General features: G+C 40.5%; 1 protein-coding gene across 4 annotated transcripts in view; it reads left to right on the forward strand.

Annotated features, from left to right (window-relative positions):
• The first annotated feature begins 1,847 nt into the window (after positions 1 to 1,847).
• strbp (spermatid perinuclear RNA binding protein) overlaps positions 1,848 to 13,710 on the forward strand; it is a 92,005-nt gene continuing 80,142 nt past the window's right edge. For 3 of the 4 annotated variants that reach the window (XM_063478751.1, XM_063478753.1, XM_063478754.1), the window contains exon 1: positions 1,848 to 1,924. The gene's annotated coding sequence lies outside the window, so the exon portion shown is untranslated. Of the gene's footprint in view, positions 1,925 to 3,243; positions 3,445 to 13,710 lie in introns of those variants that run through there. The other variant, XM_063478752.1, reaches the window with a different exon arrangement.

The raw sequence follows: 13,710 nt of genomic DNA on the forward strand, positions 1-13,710 counted from the left end.
AGCAATTCATATGTGTGTCTGTGTGTGCCTGTGTGTTTAGAAGACAACTAAAGAACTCCTTAGAGGGGTGTCAGATGGCAGGCGTTTGTGGTGATGTGTTGGGGGGCGGGGGGAGGTGGAGAGATGATGGGGGCGGATGAAGGAAAGGATAGACGGAAACACAAGGAGGCGAAGACTGCTGCGTTCTCTGCTCTTCAGCTTTTGTTCTCCCAGATAATAACTCTCCACCCCCTGACTCCAAAAACCAAGGGAACCCCTCCAGTCTGGAAACATGAGTAGTGTTCAAGGATGCCGTGACAACTAGTTATTCCAACCTACATCAAGGTGTGTTATAAAACCGACTTCAGTGGCTTGAATTTTGAAATGTCTTGAAGATTTACACAAGCTTGTAAGATGATTCACTGCGAATTATCTGCAGTTGGAACTGCAACCGAGCCAGATTTATCACAGTCAATTATAAATGCCCTACGTTGCCCTAAAAAACCCAACATGCTTTTAATTCAGGCCAAAACTGAGTGGGGGGAAAACACAGAGGTACATTATTGCCAACAGCCTGGAGGCCAATCTGCCAGTAGCTGTGAAGAAAACTGAAAATTACAGATTTTTTTAAAACAGATTACGACTTATGACCACATTCAGACAGGTGTGCTCAGGTGAAAGTGGCAATACAGATCTTCGCACAAGAAGAAGATGTAAGGCAAAGCACATGTTGACGGGATGGGAAAATCTGACAGGAAATCAAAAGGCACTGAATGTTACAGTGAAAACAGATTTCTGTTTGCTATGACCCGGTTGAGTACAGCAGCATCTGCAACCCACATAAGATCTAAAAATACTCCCGCACCATTGACTGCTACTATGCTGTGGCCTAGGTAGGTAGATGAATAACGGCGTGTGTATGGTGCGCGTGTATTGTGTGTGCATGTGTTAAAGGAATAAAGGTTTGGCTGTACATACTGAGGTTTGCTGCAGCCTCGTTTAGAAGTCTCAAGCAGAAATACAGTATTTAATGCATAGCATATTGCAAATATGTTGTGCATTGCTGTGCATGTGGCAGAAGCACCTGTGGGCTACACTAAGCACCAATTACTGTAAATGCACTCATGCATTGCTGTAAATACACTACTGTTAGCTATCTGTGGCCCTGTTAGGATTTCATGTGCTCATGGATGTGGATATGGCCAAGTTGCTCAAAAGACAGCCATGAAAATTCTTCTGCTGTGCAGATGTGTAACAGATGTATCTCATATCTCATATTGAGCCAACATTGCAAAAGAAAGCTAAAAAAAAAAACTAAAAAATATTTGTCTGTAGTATGCTTCAGCTGTTAGTTATGTGACTGATTTATTTAGGGAGTTTAATTAAACTTAGTGTCTCTTTATCCTGTCTTCCACCCGACACCCCAACCCTAAGCCTGGTTCTGATTCAGCTTTCTTCCTCTTAAAAGGGAGTTTTTCCTTACCATTGTTGCCTAATGCTTGCTCAGTGGGGGTCGTCTGGTTGTTGGGGTTTTCTCTGCATGTTTGTTGGTGTGTTTTCTGTACAATATAAAGCTGTTGTTGTGATTTGGCGCTATATAAATAAAATTGAATCTATTTGAATTAAACAAAAAAAGGAGGAAGAGTTGCATTAGACTGTTACGAGAGGTTGTACCTTTTGCCAGTCTGCTTCCCTTCTCTCTCTCCTCTCCTGCACCTGCCTCTCTTCCCTGGACCGCTGTCGGCTGCACCGTTTGCTGCACAGGTGCGAATGGAGCAGCAGCTCCAGGAGCTCCGCCAATTAGGAGCACCGAACGGGGCCACGTGAACAAATCCCGTCGTCTAAATTCCCGTTCAGCGGCGGGCAGCTCTGAGTGAGCGGCAGCCCTGAAAGCCACACTGAGTGGGGAAGTAATAACGGCAGGCTGAACGGGAGCAGTGTGCAGGTAAATTGCTTTTTGTCCTGGCTTTACACTCCCCCCTCACTCCCTCCATCTCCCCTCACCAGCTCCGCATGAAGCAATTCAGATGCGCGGCTCTGGGACGGGATGTCTTGGATTCATTTGTTGTCGCTTGCGGGTTGACTCTCTGCTCTCCTCCGATCAGATCCGCGGACAGGACAAACAGCATCCTCGGTTGCCCTGCACCGTCTACGCATTGAAACCCCCCCCACCCCCCTCCTCCTCTTTCCCCCCTCTCCCCCTTATCTCTTCCAGGCACATGAGGCTATTGATAGTTGACAGCAGCCTCGTAATCCCCGGCTGATCTGGCTGATCTTCCACAGCCATTTGCGAAACAAGAATGTTGATTGAACTTTATTTTGCTTCAAGATTTATTTTAGCTTAATTGGTAACGCCCGCATAGGCTGACGCTGTGGCACCGGGGAGCGTGAGAGGCTTTTTGGTGCTGCATGCAGCCAGGCAGAGGCATAAGCTTTTATTGCTGAATTATTTATAAGACTGTCTGGGGGGAGAGAGAGAGAGTAGCTAATGCCTCTCGTGGATGGAGAGGGAGCCCTGGAGAAGATAGGCTACAGCTCATATGCTTTTTAAATCAGTTTCTTTGGTCAGTTTTTTTTTTTTGACTCTGTTGTTTTGGCAGTAAAGTCGTATTTAGTGCATTCAACTACAAAAAGAAATCGCTAAACAAGCACTCATACTTTTTCTTTCATGCTGACTTGTTTACTCAGCATCTTACATCTGATTTTCTGTTTTATTTAAAATTGATTGTGACAATCGACTTTTCTTTTTTACAAGCCTCAGATTAGATATCACATATATTAGATTAAGTAAATGTAAATGAATCTGCGGTGAATTCTTGCCTAACCTCTCAAAGTAATGTCATTAGCTGCACAGGCTATACATTAATGAAAAAGCTCAGTTAGAAGCTCGTATCTTGTCATTTTCTCTTTGTGTGTGTATATGTATATATAGGCTATGTGTGTCTGCATATGGGTTGAGGAATAGGTTTATCGCCATACATCAGCGGCTGTTTACGCTGTCACGTATTTTTTTTCCCTCGAAAATCCCTTCCTGGTACGGAGAGCTAGTAGTAGGCTATAGATTACATACATGCGGCACTTCTGCACTTGCCTTCTTCACAGCCCGACTCCAGCGGAATGAGTCGACCCCCCCTCGTCCGCGCCTGCGCACTCCCGCCATTCATCTCCGGAGATTTCTCCCTCTCTTTGGCTCCGCTCTCGTGTCTTGTGAGGCGGGATAGACCAGCAGGCGGCTCCGGGCTCGCGCTCGCTCGCTGCCCAGGTTGTCAAGGCGCTCGTGATTTTTTTTTTTATTCTCTTCGTCGCGAGTGGACGGTGACAGCTCAGCTCGTCTCGCTCACGTGTTGGACTGAGCTTTGTTTATCGGGTTTGTTTTGTCTTTGCTCGGATATATATTTTTGTGGGGTTTTTTGTGGGGGGTTTTTGAGTCATTGACGGACTCCCAGCAGCCCATTTGCCAACCTCGTAAGTATTTTCTTGATGTTTTCTGATGCCTTTCTACGGCGCGCCGTCCAGGCAGAGTTGAGAATCTAGTAGCAGGAGTTTGAACAATTTATCTCTCCCTGTCGGTTGGTTGTGGTTAAGTTAACTGGCATTAAATAATTTCTTTTTTTTCTTTTTATTTTGCTTTCGCTTTTCCTTGTCAAAAAAGCAAGAAGAGGAACTACGTACACGATAAACTTTATTAATGTTACTCTTACTGAGCGTGTTACGTTTTCAGTCAGACATGTTTGAGTCTCAAAAATTAACCGTTCTTTGAAGAATAAGACAATGAAGCCAGATGGTGTCGGTCGACTGTAGTTCATCTTTTATAGCAGGTGTCAGATAGCCCACTTCCGCACTTGACTTAAGATATGTAGGCTATACCGTTGGCACAAAGGTCTCAATTGTTTAGCTGTAATATTTTATCAAACCCTTCTTCTGCGGTTTTTGGGGTAAGTCTTCCTGAAGTGTTAAATGCATTTTTTTTTAATTGCTATGTTATTTAACTACTTCCTTTTTTTTAATGCACCTTTAGCCTTCACGGGGCATAGTTTTAGGGAACCAAAAGTAAGTGATCAAAGTTTCATCACTGAGGTTAACTGGCTACTTCCTTACATACATATACCTCCTGTTTTGTGTGTATATGTGTCCTATTACGCGAGTGTGTCTATACGTGTGCGTGCATGCCCGTCATCGAGCGAGTGACAGAGAGGAAGAAAATGCTGAACTGCTCTCCCGTCTTGCTGAACCAGCTTGTTGGCATACCAAAAAAACAACAACAAAAAACCCCATGCATTAAACCGTAAACGTGCGCCTCATTTCCCGGTGTTGGAACAACTCGAAAGACCACAGCAGGCGTGTCAGCTTGTCAGCGTTCAAAGGTCTTCACACCTACCAGCATGCAGTACCACGCAGAACTTTCCAACTTGTTTCTTCTGGTGCTGCAATATTTCTCCTCTTGTTATTTTTTTTTTTCGTTATGTGCAGATAGTTTGTTTCTCTTTTTATTGACTGGTGAATTGAGCTGCTTTTGCTCTCTGCTATGCTCGAGTGCTTCTCATTTGTCTTATCGTTTCTTTGTGTCTGGTGGTCCTCATGCTTGACTAATGGCCTGTTGCCTTGAGGTTATTTTTATTTGCTCCACCCTTCTCCAACCTGCTTTCGTGTGCAGGAGGTGCCCCTTGCTGACACACTCAGCCACACCTGTCCTGGTTAGGTGGAAATGTGGGGTGCCTTTGTTGCCTCTCTTGCCTAAATGGAGTTGATTTATTGAGTGGGAACACAGGCTTCTTTAGTCCTTACTTGTTACAGCCGTATAATGCTCGTCTTGTACTGCACACAGTAGACTTTGTGAATGTGTCGGAGAGAGGGGGAGACAGGATTATTACATCCTTACTTCGTTATTTGTGTGGTCGTACACGGCTATTTACTGCAGTGGACAAATATCTGCCTGCAGCCCTACAAAGTGAGCATTACATAGGTTAGGCTGAAAAAGTGTGCGTATGCTTGTGTCTGTGTGTGTGCGCGTGCTCCAGGCCCCTCCAGCACTTTCAGGGACTCGTTCGCCCAAGCATTGACTTGGCAGTGAACTCTGAGTATTGACAAGATAAAAGGATGAGAAGGAGGGAAAGAGTGAGCTGTTATTGTATGATCACCCTGCACAGTCTGTCTTTGTTTCCTCCTTCTTTTAAGCATTGTTTTCCCTTGCTGTTCCTTTTTTTTGATATTCCAGATTTCCCTGATTCCCCTTTTCTTCATAATTCCCCCTAGACATCTCAGACTTTTTTAAAGCATTTTTTTGTGATTTTTTTTTCAAAGATGAAACAGGCATAGATGTTTCAACTTTGAATCTAGACATATATATATCTATAGATATATATATATGTGTATATAGCTCAGGTGACATTATGGCCCTAAAATGGACATTTCCACTCTACTATCGCTATTGATATGCCTATATTTCACATTCCTGAGACATAAACCCCATGTTTTTTTATTTAAAGTAGGGCGTTTTACCATTTAGCCCTTGGTGTTTGATTTCCCCAGAATCTGGAAGGCGATTGAAGCGCACCCAGTGGATTTGGATTGCTTCAATGGATTTGAAAATGGATTTAATTTCCACTAATGGAACTTACTTGGGACCAGATACCCAGATTAAGGACACATAGAGAACTGGCAACACTAGTAGATAGACTGAGCACGCATAGCAAAGACAAATAGAGACACAGCAGAGTGACAATTTAATATCAGCCATAAACCATAAAATAGTGGTTTTTGACAGGTTCTTTTTTCTAAATATATTCCACACTGTCAAAGACCATTTTGTTTTTTTTCCAACATCCACACTAAGTTTTACTTTTGTAACGCAAAATCATAAATTGACATCCCTATAGAGCTTCTGAGGTTGTCAGAAGAGAAATTGTTATATTTACAGAGATAAAGAGAAATTCCAGGTTGAAGAGTATTTTAAAGATTGCAGTTTTTAACGTTTGTTTTTTAATTTTTATATGAACTGAAGCTAGATCCTCAGATATCTCCACATAGTCAGCAATTGAGATGTCTGAGTGGACCAATCTGAGAATCATTTTCCACGACTTTTTTTCTTCATTGTCAGATACATTAAATGATGATGATTTCATCAAAAATCAATTCATTCATTCATTCATTCATTCATCCAAAAAGCAATCAAACCAAAATCAAAATTACTGAACAAAGTAAAAGTGCATTAAATTAAAATATGAATGATCATAGATGCAACTGATATCAGTTTCTACTGACCTGTGTGCCTCTCATTATCAAATAAACAACTGGAACCCTAAGGACTGGAGCCCTTAGATGATACCATTTGGTATGAGCGGTTATACTGTACATGTTGTTTATGTAGGATTTTTTAAGTCAATTATCATTTTAGACCTTGCTTTCTTGTGTTTAATCACAACATTTTGACTTTCTGAACTTGTTAAAGATTCATATTATATCGCCAATATAGCAAAAAAAACCTACTTTTCTAAAATGAAATACTAATTTTTGTGATTTTTCATTCAAATGTCAGAGGCAAAAGCTTATCTTTTATCTAATTCCTTCAGTTTGTGTTGTTGTTAGGTCAGCGTTGTATGAATGACAGTATATGGCCTTCTCATTAAGAAGTCCATATGAACAGAATCAACCTTTTGGGATTTACTTACCTGGATGATTGAGCATGCATCAAGACACTTATTAAGTAGTGTTGTCAGTATTACTGTCAATACTGACAAGCTTATATGACGACATATTTTAACCAGGTTGTTTGAGAGAGTTTTGAAGGCGAGAATAGCCATTTGCCTGAGATGTAGGTTTATTGACTTTATCATATTGTAGCTTGTCTGTTCCTTGTGTATTCACTCCACTTGCCTGATTCCTGTCACCTCTAAATGTGTCCCTCGGTTCAGCTCTCTTTCTTCTGCATCTGTTTTATGTACGCCTGGGAATGGCGTCATGGTCCTTCAGCAGCTTGGGCTCTGGTTTGCTTTATGTTATGTGCTCAGTTTAAACAGTTTGGAATCTCAGTAACACTCACTCAGTAATAAGAGGAGACACAGCAATGTCACGGGACGTCTCCCTCTCCTGCTGCTACCTCTGCAGCATTTGAGTGTGTTCTGGTGCCTACTGCCTATCAGTGAAACAGGAGTCTTTCCACCAGTTCTCAGATTCTAGCATACAGCAGCACATTTAGAGTCTCATCTGGCAAGGAAATGTAGCTTTAATCCAATTGGCCAGAGCTTTAGTAAAAGCTTTCCTAATTGGCTGATATGGAAGCTGGCTGCCAAGGTTCCAGTAAGCACAACAGGGAGTTGAAGAGAGTCCCAGAGGTGCTGTAGTGCAGGTGAGACTGTGCAAAGGGCAGATAACAAGAGAGTGTGCTACTGTTTTGAATATTCCTCCATACACAATAATAAAGAACATGCTAACTCAGATCCATCCGCCTGACCATATCTCATTTTCAGCTGTGTCGTGTGCCACACATATGCAAATGTACACATGCAAACACACACTCCCCCCCCATGTGCATTAACAAGAATGGCTTTTGTCTCACAAACACAAGGAAACATCTTTCCCACTTGGTAAAGGAACAAAGTCATCAACGCACGAATATTGTCTCTGCGTGTGTTTTATAAAAAAGTGTGCAGACAGAAAAGAGACACAAAAAAAATGCTACTGCCAACAACCACATCAGCCATTCCTGCTTCCTTCACCTCAGGAATCCAGGAATAGTTCTGGGTGACAGAGACACCGGATACGAGATACGGAGACAAAGAGAGAAAATACACAGAGGCGGAGAGAGAACCAGGAAAGACAGAAACAGTGTGCAAGAGATGGCCATGTAAGGTTTACTGCACCATAGCTTGCATCGCTGCACAGAGACACTGAAGCTGAAATTAGTGTTTCAGAGGATGAGATTTCAAGTTACTGTTAATGTGAACTTTGTTTTATTTCCGGGGGGAGGGGGGGGGGGGGGGGGGGGGTTTCGTGGCTGCTTTATAACGACACAAAGGCAGCCTTCATTATATGATTCATTGATGAGTCTGTAGAAGTAACAGTGAGTCTATCTAAAAAATGGTCTGTTGTGGTTACATTATGATTTTAGTCAAGCGCATATTAACACCGTGTTATAAATAATGAATGAATTATTTGCAGTGGGATTTCCAAGAAGAGCTAAATTGTTTGCATCCATATATTGTAAACCACTTAGTGTGGCATTTACACGACCCTTGTTCTACAAATTGAGATAAAGTCCAGATAAGTGTTGGGAAAGTATTAACTATTTCCTTCAGAAAATGATCATCCATATAATGTCTTAATTATTGTGATAACCTTTTATCAATTCAATTTATCAACTCCCACCAATATATAGCCATTCCTTTAATTTGTTCCCTCCTAGATTGTCAAAGCATTGTGTCAAGCTTACTAGCATTTTCTTGTGTCTTTGTCTTTTTTTTGGTATGATCTCTTGCCAGATGTTTGATCACTATCTTTGGCTTATTCCTGTAAATTTTGTTTGTTGGATTTTTGGATCCTTGCCTGTCTCTTTGTGAATTGTTGGATATCTGGGCTGTCTTCCTGTGCTGGACCCAAGCTTTTGGGCGTTTGCTGTTCCATTTACAAAGTGCAAACATTACATTGGATATGAACAATAAATATAAACCTTCTCCTTTTACTAATGCGCTAGACTAACTTTTGTCAAAATGGTGGGGAAAAAAATATCAGAACAGTGTGTTGCTCCACTTTTAAAATATCACACTGTATTTGGTGTAAGATGGAAGCTTTCAGAAGTCCACTACATTTCTGCATATTCTGCATTACTTGCATAGGTGGTGCTGGATTTACCAGGAAAGTGGCAGAAGATGGTGCAGGGTTAAGAATGTACTTTTTCATTGAATGGTTAGGTTTGTTAGTAGGTGTTGCAACACCACATTTACTGAAGGAGTAAATGAATTATCCTTTGTTTAACAGTTTGATATGGGATGCCCGCCTGCTCTATCACTCGGATACTGCCAATCACTGGCAGCTCTCCCTCGTATGCAGTTGTTTATGCACAGGCGCACACAAGCATATGATGTGTACAGAGCACATGCTGATAACCAGTTTAGGTAAAGTAGAGGCAACTAAACTAATTCCTGCTCCTTCATCTCGCTCTTTTACTGTTTTGTTCTCTAATACACTCATTCAAAAGTGTGCACACATCCTTGCACCCACCCACACACACACACACACTCACACACATACACAACCCTGCCTGTCCCCTTCTCATGTCCCAGCTCTGCTTACTGTGTGAAAAAGAGCTTAGATCAGGGAAACCATAGCTTGCCCTCGTTCTGACTTCCAGGAAGATGGAGCTATTTATTCAGACCAAACAGGACATGTTTGGACTAACGCTGGAAAGTTGCCAGGCAGAATCCGAGCTGGTTCAACTAATTTGGTTAATTTGATCCAAGTGCCATAGAGAAAGGTGCTTTCCTCTGTTTGCTCCAAAAAAGGCCAGAATGGGTACTAGGGTTGCAATCCTTCAATATATTTTGTAGCAGTAGATCCTCCCCAAAAGGTTATCATTCATTTATTCACAAAAAGGCATAAAAAGAGCAAATTCCAGTAGGTTGATTGAGATGTGCTACTTCACAAATGCAGGTAAAAAAACAAAAATTGTGCTCTTTGGATCCATATAGGAAAAAGCTAGGGAGGTTAGACTTGTACTTTGCTTTGTGATCAATAAGTTATAACCACAAAACCCCAAGGCCCCATGGCATTCGCATTTTCCCAGAGACCAAGGTGACATTCATTGCTTTTTTCTGCTCCAAAAACCCCCCAGGTTTATTCAGTCAACTATCTTTTATGACAAAGAGATTGTCAAAGAAATCTTTAATATTTTCTCATTATTCCGCTTTTTTGCAAGATAAATAACTGACCTGATTACCAGAATACTCTGTTTATTAAAAACTGTAGAGCTGTTTGCACATCACAGTTGTGATATCCTGTCCTTATGCGCTTCGTCTGTCACTTTTAAGGCTCTCGTCTTTTTAAAAAAAAAATTTGTACCTCAGAAAGAGCAGATGAAAGATTGTTTTTGTAGCAAACATGAAAAATATTGTCAGTTCTTGAAGGTTTGTAGCTGCTTGTGTTGTGCTAGTTGTTAGTGATCCCACTCAGTCTGCACTGACACCTGTCTACAATCTCAAAAAAGTAAAATCTTGCTATTTCTATCTAAAGAAGCACTTGTTTTCAGGGAAATGAGACACCCTTCCTATCTCCTTCTCCTTCCCGGTATAAAACGTAACAGAAAATAATAAGTAATAAAGCTCTGAGAAAAAGAAACTGTAGGCGAGTCTGTCTCCACTGGGGCTGTCTAAGGCTTTTATTTGTGCTACTGTGAGAGGAAAAAAGTCCTGGGATCATGAAACGGTCAAAACTACATTTGACGTTCATCTCACAAAAAATGAGTGAAGATTATAACTCAGTTAAAAATAACTGACCGGAATACATTGGCTGTGTTGTGTGTGCAGTTGCATCCCCATAAGCAATATTTTCTCTCAACAGCAGTGACCCACTGACCGGTGTTAGCAGATTAATTGCTGCTTTCATGTTAAGCTGTGGCATATCACCCTGTAATTGGTAATGGAGATTATCAGTGAGATACTGCGTGGGCCATGACAGATTTAGATTTTTATATATGCTTATCGTAAGAAAGTAGGATTTATGAGATTCTGTTCTCTTCTGTACGCACAAAGTAGCTCACGCTGACATGCACACTAAGATTACAATTTTTTTTTAAAAAGAATATGTGTATGTCCACTTGTTACTGTCAAACTAATATTCCAGTGCAAGTTTAATTTCTGAACTGGTCCCTATGTAAGGCAGATACAACTGATACAATTATCTGAGTACCAGTTCAGTAGGTATAGTGACTTTGTAAAGCCTTTCAATATGTATATATATATATATATATATATATATATATATATATATATATATGTATATATATATATATATATATGTATATATATATATATATATATATATTAGGGGTGCAACGATACTCGTATCGATATTGAATCGTTCGATACAGTGCTTTCGGTTCGGTACGCATGTGTATCGAACAATACAAAATTTTTAATTTATTTTATCAACTTTTCTTCTGACGATGCTGTCTGTGTTGAGAGCTCAGTGGATCTGCGTTCGACTACTCCGCCTAGGCTGCACTGTCCAGCGCAGATCCACTGAGCGTAGCGCAAGCTAGCAAGACAGAAGCTAAACTCGTTGCAACATAGCAAATTGAACCTCCCCCACCCTCATTCAGATCTGGCCTTTGGAACTATTTTGGTCTTCATGTGAAGTATGACCCTGAAGGTAAGCGTGTCATGGACAAAAGTAAAACAGTATGTCGGATGTGCCACGCAATGCTCAATTACATGGGTGGGAACTACTGCGTTAGCGCAGTTTGCTCGTTAACGTGTTGACGCCGTCCAGCCCCACGCACGGGGCGATCCGCGGTAGCTCGTTAACGGAGATTTGCCGTGTTGTGGCGTTAACGTCATTTCAGATTAACGCTGACAGCACTAGTGGGAACACAATGAATATGACTGCACATTTACTCCGACATCATCCTAGTGCAAAGACAAGTGGAAGCAGACAAAAACAACAACAAGCACGCATGCTACAAACTTTACCTGAGTCATTTAGACAGCCGTTAGCACATGATTCTCCTTATGGGGACCTGATATGTTTAATATGCTGCTGAGAATATACCCCAGAAGAAGCGTATAGTATAGCTTTTATTTTGGAAAGAGCCATTTCTCTGTAATAAATTCTCTTTTCCAAAGATGAGGGATTTCTCGATCAGATATTTATTTTTTTATTACTTTGTCGTTTCAGCAACATTAAATTTAAAAACTGTACTTTTGAGTTAAAATATATATTTATAATTTTAATAAATGACAAATTAAAAAAGCATGAACATTTTTTTGTATCGAAAAAATATCGAATCGTGACACCAAGTATCGAACCGAACCGTGAATTTTGTGTATCGTTGCACCCCTAATATATATATATATATATATATTTTTTTTTTTACTGAAATGTATAAAAGCCACTTGTATTATATGCCTCAGTGCTGAAAAGGATTCAACAGAAGCAGAAGATGCAACAGAACAGCACATCCTTCCTGACACACTCATACATGCTTGTGAGCAGACAGACGTGAATTGCTGTGAAGCTTTACCATATTTTCTCCTGAGATCATTTCATCGTTTCACTCCAGCTCACACATCAGTGTCAGCCTGACTTTTATAAGCATGGCCACCATTCAGCCAGCGGCCAGTGTCTGTGTATGTGTGTGTTTGTAGCTGCGAAAGGAAGAGGAAGGTCAGGAGTGTACGAGATTTGTATGCGTTCAAAAGTCTATATGTTTTTGTTTGAGTCGATAAGCTATCTCATCGCCCGTTTGTTGTATCTTTGTAAACTGCTTGGTGCCAGAAAGTAATTGTTCATCACCGCTGGTTTGCAACATGCAGCTTGTTCTCATTCTGTGCGTAGTGATATTAAACACAAGCAAGCAGAGGATACAGTTAGAATCAAAGAGCCAAGTGCCAGTTGGATAGTTATAGTACTGGGCAATATGACCTAAATCTTGTATCACAGTATTTTTTTAAGGACTCTAGGAGTGTCATGATATATCGTGGTGTCATTATAATAATCACCATTTTTTTCCCCTTATCAGTGGCCTTCATATAGGTTTACAGAGGTTCATTTATCTAGCAGGAGTATGTAAAATGTAACACATATTAATGTCATTGTAAAAAAGGAATAAAACGTAAATACAACTGTGCAACCAAAACAACAACTAATCTATTCTTTAACAGGCATCTTGTTAAAGGCTGTTCACGCAGTCTTTACCAGACTGCCTGTTCTGTGTTTTGGTTGGATATAATTTCACTTTTCATTATTTAAACAAAGTCAACAGCAGAGCTGTGAAGTGTAGCTTTGAAACCAACTCAGTTTGGAGTTATGCTTTCTTTTTTTTTTTGGTTGCACAAATGATTCCATCATCAGGAAAAAACACCTAACAGGCTTGAGTACCAGGTCATCTTTGCATGAGTTCGGCTGGCAGTAACAGAGCACAGAAGCAGCGTGACCAGAAATGACAGAAAAACAGTCTTTCTCTCTCTCTCTCACTCTCTCGCTCTTTTTTCTTCATCCTCCATCAGTCTTCACTGTTATTTAACACGCTGTTATTTTACCTGGCTAGCAGAACAGTGCAATGTTGTACAGTAACTGTGTTGCTATTAGTTTTACAAATAGTTTATATTTCACAGATTATTGTGTGCCCTGATTTTTATCTTGATGTGTTAGTTGTAAATTATTAATGGTTGTCCTATATTCATTTTTTATAATTAGAATTGAAGGATACAAAGTAAAAACAGCCCCGCTCTCAATACGCTGCTCTCCTTGTAGCTACTAATAAGACACATTTAAATCCTGTGAAAATCCACAGTGGGGTTTTTGTTTTTTTACTAGTATGGCTGTATTTGAAGCATGTATAAAATTACAAAAGGTATACCGCCCACATTAGAAGTTTATTGCCTCCTGAACTACAGTTTTTAATTGCATGAATTTATCACACTGTTCTTTTGCTACATGGACGTGTGTAATAAACAGATGGTATGTGTGTTGTTCGTAACAAGCTCTGAATGAAATTATGAAATACTGACAAACTGCACG

This window comes from Pelmatolapia mariae, linkage group LG7 (genome assembly GCF_036321145.2).
Source record: "Pelmatolapia mariae isolate MD_Pm_ZW linkage group LG7, Pm_UMD_F_2, whole genome shotgun sequence".
NCBI classification, from domain to species: Eukaryota; Metazoa; Chordata; class Actinopteri; order Cichliformes; family Cichlidae; genus Pelmatolapia; species Pelmatolapia mariae.